This window comes from Odontomachus brunneus, unplaced genomic scaffold (genome assembly GCF_010583005.1).
Source record: "Odontomachus brunneus isolate Ranch 3 - 2012 unplaced genomic scaffold, Obru_v1 Obru_scaffold_024, whole genome shotgun sequence".
Lineage (NCBI taxonomy): Eukaryota > Metazoa > Arthropoda > Insecta > Hymenoptera > Formicidae > Odontomachus > Odontomachus brunneus.
The window spans coordinates 1,013,164-1,025,435 of NW_022639474.1; the positions used below are offsets into that span (position 1 = coordinate 1,013,164).

The 12,272-nt window shown below is 42.9% G+C and overlaps 1 protein-coding gene across 6 annotated transcripts in view; it reads left to right on the plus strand.

Annotated features, from left to right (window-relative positions):
• The window catches only part of LOC116842322 (disintegrin and metalloproteinase domain-containing protein 10), a 179,202-nt gene that overhangs the window by 87,066 nt on the left and 79,864 nt on the right, over positions 1–12,272 (plus strand). The gene's annotated exons all lie outside the window — the stretch shown is intronic.

Genomic DNA, 12,272 nt, shown 5'->3' on the forward strand with positions numbered 1-12,272 from the left:
AGGTACACACATAATGACGCGGAATCCCCGCGACACATTATGACGACTAAATAAAATCGATCGGCAGCGAAATGGAGGAATACGCTAGGGAAATTTAAATTCACTAAATATGATATTATGATGAGATTTTAACGCGTTTGTGAGATTAGGTTAGTATCGACGGACGATAAAAACGGCTACAACGAAGGTAAACATTGCGATTAAAGGCAGAAACGGAATTTTCGTCTCTTACCGGTGAAAATAAAGTGGGGCGTATCCTACTTTTAGCATTGTACTTTCTCAAAGTGAACCAGTAAAAAGGTTTCTAATTGGATCAATAAAGAGAATTATTTCATTAATAATCAGTACTTACTGTGTTTCAGTGAAAACGTTTCCGCTTTATTGCTACGTCTTGTATCATTGACACTATCTGTGTTTGCAAACTATATGAATAATGGAAAGAGGCGCTACTATTAACTGATCCTTTTAATGAGATTTGACTGCACAGTGCTATGTATCTAAAAAAATATAATCTTATCCTTCGTCGAATCCCTTGAGTTTTGGACGATTCTTATATGTGGCTTAAAGAAATTCTTTTTAAGCCAAATGAAAACTATTCTAGTATTTTTAAAGTTAAATGAACTTCGTCTTTTGTTATTTAATCTTGTTCTCTCATATTGCGCATTAAAGAGCATTCAGGTAAAAACGCTTTCTAAAATACAGTCAGTGTATTATCCATTGAAATGCTATACTTATAATTGATGATACACTTAATTGAACTATCAGTTATAAGTTTTATACTGCAATCAGTAAACTGTCGCTGAAGAGATTAGTTAATAGTAGCGACTGTTTCCATTATTGATGCGCTTTGCAAATACAGACGGTGTCATTGCACGCAAAGTACACGAAAGCTGTTAATTTCATCGTTACAAACGCAGAAAGTTGGGCGTGGTACAACGTGTAACAAGAATTTATGAAATCTTATCTCCACTGATCAAAATCAGTGAGATACTAAACAGAGTAATAAAATGGGTGTGTTTCTGTTGAAAATAATTCGTAAATGCTCACAGATAATCTGAAATGGATCACTTAATTTATAGTAATTTTGATTTCGAAATATTTTATTAATTCAAATTTTTTTAATTCAATACAGATTTAATCAGGAACATTTTTACTGATTCACTTTAAGAGAGCATTTTTCTCTTGATTCAAAAGGAGGAAAAAGTTGGAACGATATCTAGTAGATTCCTAGGAATTAATGGTCTACTTCATTAGAAAAGAGGAATACTGTTCCGTAAAAGTTTAAAGTGTTTTTTCGCTTAAAATATGGGATTACAGGAAATAGCACCTTGCAATTAGAGTTCTTTTTTTGGGTATACTTATAATTAAACCACCATTTAAGTACAACACTTCAGTGAAGCACGCACTGTTTGTGTTTTAGAGGGTGCTCTACCCAAGTGTGTTATTTGGCTAAATCTTTTCTTACACGTTTTTTTTACCTTTTTAAATCGCATCATTTAATATAAAAAGCATATAAAATCATAATTTACACGTTTTAAACGCGTTAAGTGACGTGACTTAAAATATGAAAGGAACGTGTAAAAAGAACTAGAGCTAAATTACACGTTTAATGTGCATTTAAAGATAATACGCTAGAATGCGCAGTGTAGAGACGTGAGAATGCATTGCGAGGGTAAACCGAGACGCGTATTCTCGACTTGCGTCAGCCGCTGAGAACGCCCGGGGAGTCGCTTCTGCCGTACTTCGGTCTAAAGGAGCAGCTCGGCGGAGCCGGTGGTTCTCGCGACGCATCCCGATTTTGCGGGATCGCCGAACAAGAAGACGGAAGCTTCACCATCAATTAGTCAGACGTCGGTGCGGTGTTTGTGCGCCTATCTGCTGGCGGGACCTCGTTGGGATTTGCACTTGAATGCCCATGAATAATCATACGAGGGCATGATCGATCGCCCGTGAATCAGACACCGACGACGGCTTCCGTCGTCGTTCCGATTCATCGCCGATTTGACATGCCGCGTCTCTGTTCATGATGGTACATCGATCCACTGTGACGTGCACTGTAAAGGGCAGAACGAACGGGGCGCGATTTACTCGTTTTCCTGGTCTCGCCATTGCATCTGCGGTCTACGCTTCTACGATTGACGCACTCTCTAAAGTACAATCAGTATATATTCATCACTGAAATGTATGCTGTAATAACTCATAACTGATAGTTTAGTTTTAAGTATAGCACTGCAATCTATAGCAGTGAAATCTAACTGGAAGGATCAGTAACGACTTGGAGTTCCTCAAGTCAGAGCTGGAACATCATCCGCCATTTGTAGGAAGCAAGTAAGTGAGTGAGAGAGAAAAAGAGAGAGAAAGAGAAACTGCATGCGTGTTTCAGTCTTAGAGCTTCTCTCTCATTCCTACTAGAGTTTTTCTCTCACTTCTACTTGCGTCATCTCTAAAATAATTTTATAACGATCGGCTGACCGTTTCAATTTTCCGGCTTAATATTTCATTACTCTCTGGCTGGCTTAAGGGAGAGTTGAAATCGTACCTCGCCAATCGTACCCGATTCTTTAAAATATTTCCAACAGGCACAAAATAAGATATAATCTTATGATGAAACCTTTTGTTTATACTTCTTATTGTCATAATTTATTTCTCGTTTTTACTCGTGAATATCGTTCGTGTTCAATAATAATAAAGAAATGAATGAGGCAAAATTTAGGAAGCCGGTACGGGCAACTCTCCCTTATTATCGCAAATACTGTATTACCACCGTCGTATTTACCGGGACGTCGGTTAAAATGACCCCGCATTATGTAGCCGAGAATCTCGTTTACGTGACGAAGTCGGAACTGTTCTTTTACTTACTTCGCGGCCTGCCACGCATGTTCGTCCGCTCTTTTCTCATGTCACACGAACGGAAAGTCGGCGAGCCCAGCAAATTGAATTACTTCGCGTTTACTTAGGCGTCTCGGCAAACTCCTCCGGGGAGGTGAAAGTCTTTTCTTCGTTCTACGTGAGTTTCCGCATTCGCCATTTCCTCCTGCCCCCGCCTGCCCCCATCTTCCCCCAACCCATCCGCTTCCCGTCGTCGTCGAGCCACCAGCGCGAGCGTCACGGCATTTTTAATGATCGCGCGGCAGAACGCGAAGGTAAAACGCGCGACTCGCACGAGAGAACCGCGCTCGCGCGCGACGCACCTTCATAAATCACCGAAAGTTCTCGCATTCCCTCCGCTCCGTATTTTACGATGCGGTTAGGCGAACGCGCGTGTTGACCCGCGTTTAATTTCAGACGTTCGCGTGCTCGCGTCCGTACGTTTAATGAGCGATCAGAACTAACTGGCGCTTGAATGTCCGGCCGCGTTGAATTAATTAAAAGGTGGCCCCGCTGCCGCGTAATTGCACAAAGGGATGTGCGTTCCATTGGTATTAAATTGTAAACTTCCACGGCAAAACACTTCCTCCGCGATAATAACCCATATAACAACACAGCCGGATCACAGATATAAAATACATGGCGATCGTCCCTCTTTTCTTTCACATTCGCGTTAAATACGCGTAATGTATTTTACGTTTTTCGCATTTCCTTTTTCGAGGCCTCTCACCATGCATCGCGCGAGAAGTCGTAACTGCATTTACGGCATCTTTCCTCTCTTCAAATAGACGGAGCTCTCTCACCCATTAGATTTCCTCGAGCGATCGTTCTTTATTTTTTCAAAACGTTGGTTTTCCATCGAAGGTGCAGCGTAACTCTTTCTTTTATGCTCGCTTAATAATTTATGCTCGGGGCTTGAAATTTTAACGCACTTCTTGTTGAATTTTTTATGAGAGTTTAACGTGGCGCTATGAAATTCGCAAAGCTCGGTTACTGACTCGAAAAAGCAATAATACATATGGTCCGACAGCTCTCTATGGAGCTGCGGTGTGCAGATAGCGCATATCAATCTGGATCTAAGGTTTTACCTCTGTCATTTTTCGAACACTCATGTAAAATTTCGAGATATTAATCAAGAAGATTGACGAATCAGAATGCGCTATGTTGACTGGTTTAATAAGCAGAGAGATCTCATCGAAAATGACTAAGACGCGACCGCTTTTCAGCAATGAAGAGGAAGTATCACATTTTCATCTTCATTTTTCTCGAAATGTACTTCGTATGGGTTGGATCATTCTTGCTTAACTTACAGACCAATCGTTTCTTGACACAGCGCGAGCGTATCGCCAAAAAACAGTTTCAACCATTTTCGATGAGATCTCGCGCTCACCAGAGCTCGTCCCACAATGCTCGCGTACTCTGGTTCGTCAATCTTTCTTGATTAATATCTCGAAATTTTACGTGGTAGTTGGAAGAATGGCAGGGGACCTTTCATTCAGATTGATATGTTCTACCTGCTCACCACGTAGCGGATTGCCGGCCACCCTGTACGTACGCACACACAAACACGTCGACAAGAGTGTATCTGCGAGCATCGGACAGCATCGAGAGAAATACTTCACGTCAGATTTTTCGGAAAATGTAGCGCGCGAGATAGAAAGGGCGAGCGTGCACCGGCGGATGCCAATCGGCGGGACACGAAATGTCGACGTCGACCGAACTTCTCGACAATGGGGGCTGGCGAGTGAAATGGAAAATTTTTGAAGATCGCGGCGCGTCGATGCCAGGAGCTCTGACGTCTCTGTATCGGAGCGTCGCCGGGATGTGACCCGAATCTCGGGACACGTTTGACACACTTCCGCTGCCAAGCGTGTCTCTCGTCGCTCTTGCGCGAACTTCATCGAGCAATCGTTCGCTCGTGCGAGCTTCCGGTCGCGACATGAGAAACATGACGAAGTGCTTTCACCTCGGGGAAATTCGTAAGCTCGTGTCGAAAATGCCACAGTCAGATATTCGCTGTCAGCTGTTGCGGATATCATCCGCGACAACGAAGGTGTCGGTAGCTGCCTGGAAAAAATATATCAATGACGAACGGTTCCATGCCGAGTTACCGGTCGGAAAGGGGTATCTCTTCCTGCGAGTTTACACGCGTATGAGCGTATCCTCGCACGCTCGATATGTCGGGATATCGGGTCGCCCAACGTCTAGTCGAGCTTGCGGGATGCCAATAGGCGTCGATAATATCTGCGTCGCGCGCTCCATGATCGTCTGGCTAGGTTCAACAACCTCTGTATCCGTATCCCCTCAACCCTTAACCCTTGAACGCAGGGGTATCTATTCCGGGTGCAGTGAATACGACAATTAATCATTCAGTTGCCTTGATACACGAAATAGATTAAAGGAAATTACACTGAGAACTTACTTGAATACGAAGCTTTCCTGCTTTACGCGACTTTTTACGCGTCAACTTGCTTGATTCCTCGCGAAATTTGACGATACTTACATATCACGTGCCTGAGATATATCAGGTATCACGATAAACAAGCCTGGATCTCGCGTAGCCGATAACGACGTACTCTTGGCGGTACCAGCGAACAAAGGGAATTTCGTGAGAGAACTTTCGGGAATGTTCTCGGGGAGGGTCGACACGATCGCACAAGATCCATCATCGCCGAGCGCGACGCCGTTGAGTAACTCGAAGTCGTAACGAAAGGAAGGAGAGAAGAGTGAGATGTGGGGAACGGACGGTGGAGCGAGAGTAAAGTGGAACGGGGCCTATAAAGATCGCGATAGAAAAGAGAGCAAGACTCTCCCGCGACAGCCAGGGAGGGGAGCAAAGTTGCGCGCGGTTATGGTCAAACGAGAATACTCTACGAGCTGCACGGCGGCTGCCGCTCGTCCGTCATTGTTACGGCTTAATTAAGGAGCGCCGTGATCCTTGAAAATCCCGAATCACCGGAAGATTGCGGGAGTATTTCCCAATTAGCCGACGTGTAGGGAGGCGTACCGAGAAAGAATTATCACGAACGGACCATCATCGCCCGCCGCTGGCGAAATTTCGCGCAAAACGACGTCGGCTGTTTTCAACGGCTGCCTCGCGAAATACAATGCCCGTCGAGCTCCACCCTCGAGTTATATTACACTCTACCTCCGACGGATTATTTGACGAATCGGGAAAGTTCGGAACGAAATTAGTGAAACATCGTGCTAGTAAAGAGAGAGAGAGTCGCGTAAAATCTCCGTGTTTCTAATTAAAACTTTCGATACTTCTACCGCGCCGGGTCGTCACGCTGAGAATAAGAGTATCATCGTAGGAAAGAACTCGCAGTTAATTCGAAACAGGAGCAACACGACAAACGGACAATGAAGAACGGAGAGTGGAAGAAAGGCTCGAATTAAGGCTATAACGTTCCCGAAAAAACCGCGGCCAGAGACTATTGAAAACAAAGATTGATCACTATTGCGTAATCGTTTTAATGTCTGTATCTGAATTTTCTCTAGATAAATATAAAATAATATTGTTTAATACTGTAGTAACGTAAAGTTTTATATTTTTATAATGATACCATGCAGAAAGTTTTAAAATTACAAACTTAACTAACAGAACTCACCAAACAAATAAGGTCCATATCAATAGTCGTTACTTGTCTCAGATGATACTCAGATTTTTATTCAGATCCAAATTCTTTAGTTGAATTATGACAGTGTAACATTTATATGTGTAGTCGCGATTCAACTGAAAAAGCTCTCATCTAATTCTAAATTGAAATCTGAGTATCTTATATGAGATGAGTTTTAAGTAATACGGCTATTAATACGGCCTTAAGAGATCTTAATATTTTCATCTACATTAAAGCTTAATCTTTAATGTGCTCTTTGCTTCCTTGTTTCTTTGCTCTTTGTTTCTTTGTTTTTTCTCTTGCCTGTTGGCTTTTCAAGGCACTGTTTTATTGACGATTGTGTTTTTTGTGACGTGTTTCTCGTTTCCTCCAAAGCTCACCAAATTTTATCTTAAAATAGCGTCGAAAAACCAAAAGGCAAGAGAAAAAGCAAAAAGCAGGTAGAGCATGTTGTGGATCAGCCTTTAAATTCCTATAAATAACTCCTCCAGGGTTGGTAAGTTCACACTTAAATCGCTTCCTGCAAACATATGTGTGACTGGAACGCGAATTTTCCGCCACTCCCGCGTTATATCAGTTGATTGTTTGACGACGTGCTCGCCCGTCACGCGTCTTACCCCCACTCTTGCGTCCTGTCAGCTGATCATTCGGCCACGCGGTCATTCACCCCGCTCACGCTTGCGTAGTCACGCGTGCTCACGACTTTAACTCGATACTTTAACAGCGTTGGTCTATGCTGCTCTTCTAATGACGATCCAATGGACGGCTTCAGTGGACAGCGAACGCCATACATCGAGACAAATTTTAGTCAACTCCCTACGCGATGTACCCTCTCTTGTTTTTGTGACAGAATCGTTCTTTGAAAAACGCGTATCATTTCTCCATATGAGAAGACATCTAAAAAATGTTAAGAGTCTACGTTCATCAAAGCCTTCTTGTTCAGTTGTGTGAGTTTATTAGTCGTTTAAAACTTTTGGTATAATTTTGAAACACTCTATATAAGCAAGTTATAAATAATTCCCTGGCATTTGTACAGTATCGTGAAAGGACCCCGCACAAAACCTATGGAAAATGGTTTTCGGTCAAATTGGCTGAAATTTCACTATGTTATAGTTTTCGCCATGCTGATAAAAAGTTATCATTCAGATTGATCTTGGGTGGCGTTGCCAAAAAATCAGTTGTTTTCACGGCTACTCACAATCAGTTTTGATTTTGAGTAGCTGTGAAAACAACTGATTGTGAGTAGCCGTGAAAACAAATGATTGTGAGTAGCTGTGAAAACAACTGATTGTGAGTAGCTGTGAAAACAACTGATTGTGAGTAGCTGTAAAAACAACTGATTGTGAGTAGCCGTGAAAACAACTGATTGTGAGTAGTCATGAAAACAACTGATTTTTGACCTTGGCAACGCCACCCAAGATCAATCTGCTAAAATAAGTAAATACAATAGATCTTTTTAAGATCTGAAACAGTTTTTTGTAAAACTTATATTTTTCGAGATATTTTACCGGTCCGATACTTTTGCCCCACCCTGTATATACATATACATATATATTGCGGAACTAAATATTTATTACATATATATATATGTAAAAATCGATTTTTATTTATTTCGTGAATGAATATCAATGTATCACTTATAACATACGTCTTACTACTGCGGATGACCTTATTTCACTACTTTGACCCTTTATATCTTGGGAAATATTGACTTTTGGGACTTGGTGCAATGATAACTTTTTATCAGCATGGCGAAAACTATAACATAGTGAAATTTCAGCCAATATTACCGAAAACCATTTTCCATAGGTTTTGTGCGGGGTCCTTTCTATATTCGCGACGGTCCATGCGCTGTAAAAATTTAAAAAAATATTGTGTTGGCTCTCTCTCTCGGATAGAAGAGATTCAATATTGGAATATCCGATATTATCGACTCTGAGTGTACCCATATATTTTACATTATTAACAGAATATTTTAAATACACTAACGAAAATTTTATATATGCTTCAATAGGAATAAATAAATTATATTAATTTCGTCAGAATAGAGAAATTCAACGCATTCATCGCATTCATCAATCAGGGCGATTTTACCGTTGAAAAGTAATTTCTACGCACATTTTCCTCGTTTCCAATGTAATATTCCAAGGAACTCGCTCGAAAGACCTTAAGTAGGTGCTTATTTATAACTCGTTTTAAGTGAGTCCATGACTAAAACCGAAGCGCGATGGTGAGGATTAAAGGCTGACGTTTTATAGCAACTTAGATTCCCAGCAGGATCGTCGTCTTTACAGTCGGTGACGCTATACCGTCGCAATTCCATTCGTCGAGTTCTAAATGTCGCCACCTAAAATCCAACTTCGCGACGTTGCTATATGCAGCTGACTGTGAAAGTCGAAGCGAAACGACTCGAACTATCAGCCAACTAGCGCCGTGACACTAACATCATTGGCATACGCATACGTATGTGTCACTAACGCTGCAACCTGTTGTTTTCCAGCTACGCGAACTTTATAATGGCGCCATGTTCCTCGTATGCGTTTGGCCAAATGTCCGACACGGGATTAGACTTGAGCTTAAAACGCATACGCGGGTAAAAGCGCAATCAGTGTATTTTTCACTAAAATACTATATTTATAACTGGTCGTTTAGTTATAAGTCCAGCACTGCAATCAGTAAACTCAGAAACATTTTTACTGATTCACTTCAAGATACGAAAGATCAGACAGGTAAATCTTGAATTTCGTAATTGTCACGCTATAGGTTTTAAGTGGGATGGATTACGTCTGATACTAGATGAATCAGCAAAAATGTTTCTGATTGTATCAATGAAACAGATATTTCACCAATGATCAGTGAATATTCCTGATTATATCTTAGAGAGTGAATTTAAATTAATTTCTTAATTGAAATTTAATTAGTCGTCATAACACTAGTCCAGCTTTTTTCGTTGCCATGATGGTTCTTACGATCGATCGTGAGCAAAGCCCCGCGCGAACAATCGCCGTGACAATTCCTCGACGACGTCTCGAAGTTTCAAGTCGCCGCGACTAATCCAAGTGGTTTACATGCGCGCTTGGTCCAGCGTAAGGCGATGCCTCGGAGTTGCCGCTGCTTAACGAATTCGGAGGAGAGTGACTCTCGAACAGCGCCGAAGTGAATAACAATTAACAAGCTAGGCTGCGCACGCGACTCCTATTTGCACACTGTACGAAGATACGTTTAGCTCGTGCCATTTCACGTGGCGCCTTCATTTCCATGTGCAAATAATATTTTGAGCCAATTTTCGCCTGGGCAACGAGCTCTAGCCAGCAGATCTACGCGTTCCGTTTTGCGAACAAAGAGAATGAGAGAGAGAGAGAGAGAGAGAGAAAGAGAGAAGGAAACATACGTGATCGACACTCAATTATCTCGCTCTTCGCATTAATTTTCGATTGTTGTGAGAGTAATTGGTTTTTTCTTCTTTCTCCTTCCTAATTGTAACTGACGGATGTGCGGATGAATTTTACGAGGCACGTTCCTCGATCAAGCTGGAATTTTCCAGAGAGAAAAAGTTCCTTCCCTAGGCGTGCTTAGCGATGTATTTAACGTCGAGGGAATTTGAAAGATGCATGTAAAGATCGCGCTTGCTCAGTTTTCATCGAGGAGAGCTCAAGCCCGGAGTTTCATCCGAGAGAGAACGCGCGCACACTCAAAGTTTGATACAAATCTTGCCTGCGCGGAGTAAGCTGTCTGCTTTCGGGAGTTCCGCGCGGGAGAGAGACTGATGATGACATTTTCTCAAACTTGGTATATAGCGCCCGGTACACATTCGCAGCCAGTTTGTCAAAGTTGCCGAGCGCAGCCCCTTTTGTCTCGATGCGAAACTGTTCCCGTCGAAAATAAACTCCCAGCGAGCGGATGCGTACGCGATGCGCGAGATATGCCTTGATAATAAACGAATGTACGAGACAGACAGGCAGACAGAGAGAGAAAGAGAACACGTTATACCTTCTCGTTCTTCTTTCCTGCGTTTTTTTTCGTCGTTTCCAAATATAAGGTACTATTTACGACGCCGCGCGAAGTCGTATCTCCACCTTACACGTTCCTTCCTAACAGGAATTTTATTATACTCTCGTGCGCGCATGCATCCGCCGCCCGGTGTGCTTGATTTACACTCCGTTTCCGCGGGAATGCAGTTCGCTGCGAACGGTTTGTCCGTGCCGTTTGGCGCAAATATACAGAGAGAGAGAGAGAGAGAGAGAGAGAGGGGGGGGGGAGAAGCAAGGGAGACACTGTAAACGTACGAGTCGCGACGCCCGCTGAATTTCGCCGCACTGCCGAAGCTGCTGCGTCGCTATCGAGCTAGAGACGCTTGCCGATCGTGTGCTTCCGCAAGCGATTCCGCCGCAGCTCTTTGCGGTCGCAACGTCTGCCTCCCTCTCTTCCCTCTCTCCCCCTCTCGTCGCTTATAAAACACAGAATTATGTTAATTTCGAGATGCTCCGTGCTATACGTCGAACGCAGCGGGTCTGTTGCGATCTTTCTCTCTCTTTGTTTTGCCGCCTTGCCTAGCTATGGAAACTAGCCTTGGTTTCCGAATGCGAGCGAAAAAGTTCCGGTCAAGAATAGAAGCTGAGATAATCCCGGGAGAGAGTCCCTGAGACGATATCTATGCGGGATGTTACTTTAAGTAATGTCATCTCTCACGATTGGATTCTTTTAAGTAGACCAGTCGGACCCCAAGGGATCGTCCGGAGGCCCTCGGCGTCTCGAGCCCGGCGACGAACCTCGGCAAGCGTCTTACCGAGACCTTTTCTCTCCGTTCGTCGTTCGCGAGGGTGTAAGGCGGATTACGGATAGCAGGCAGGCAGGCAGAGGTGTAAAACGCATAATAGCAAACCTCGTTGCAAATTGCGCCTAGCGACGGCGGTATTTTCAGGTCGAAGTGCGGCGAGGTCGCTTACCCTCTGAGATCCACCATCGGAGCGAATATTGTCTATTGTGCGTAATAAGGCTTCCAGAACGAGCAAGTTGCGAGGAGTTTCGCGCAAAGCGCTCCGTGATAGGGTGTCTCACTAGATCACTGCGGTTCTTTCACGGATCTGGTTCTTATCGTTTAACATTTTGGAAACTAAAAGGGTTTCGCCATATTTTTTTACCTGTCACAGTTTTCGTTAAGTTGTTCCACACGAAACTGTTTGGTTGCCTAATCCAGTGCCCGAGATTACTTGCTTATAGAAGTAGGGGAAAAAAATACCTCGAGGCGATTTTCTCGAGGACTACTTTCTTCCTTCCGCTCAGCCTCAGGACTGTCAACTTCGAAGAGACTTTCGGGATTCTCCCTTTATGAAAAGTTTTTATTATCACGGTAGAAAGGAATTAGATGCAGCAGCAGGAATCTGTGTGTGGTAACTGAATCTTGTTGTAACATATAAATATCTGAAAGTATAGCTGTTAGTAGACATATATTTAGCGGTGAAATCGTTGCTGTAGCAACACAGATGCAAACATTTTCGTTGAGGTAACAGATACATTTTCAGCAAATCATAATTAACTGCAGCAGAAAAATCTTTTTTTTTTTTCGTGTTTCTGCATTATATTATATTTCTCACACCACCAACACATTCATATTATAGTTATAATTGCGACAATAGGGCACTAGTTTCAATAAAAATTTTTCAGAAATTATGGAGAGTCCTGCTTATAAAGTTGACAGTCCTGAAACTAAGCGCCGCGACAGTGAATCGCGAAACGCGACGGCTAAGGGGAAAAAAGTAGGCGCAGACTTCGAAAATTGTTTCG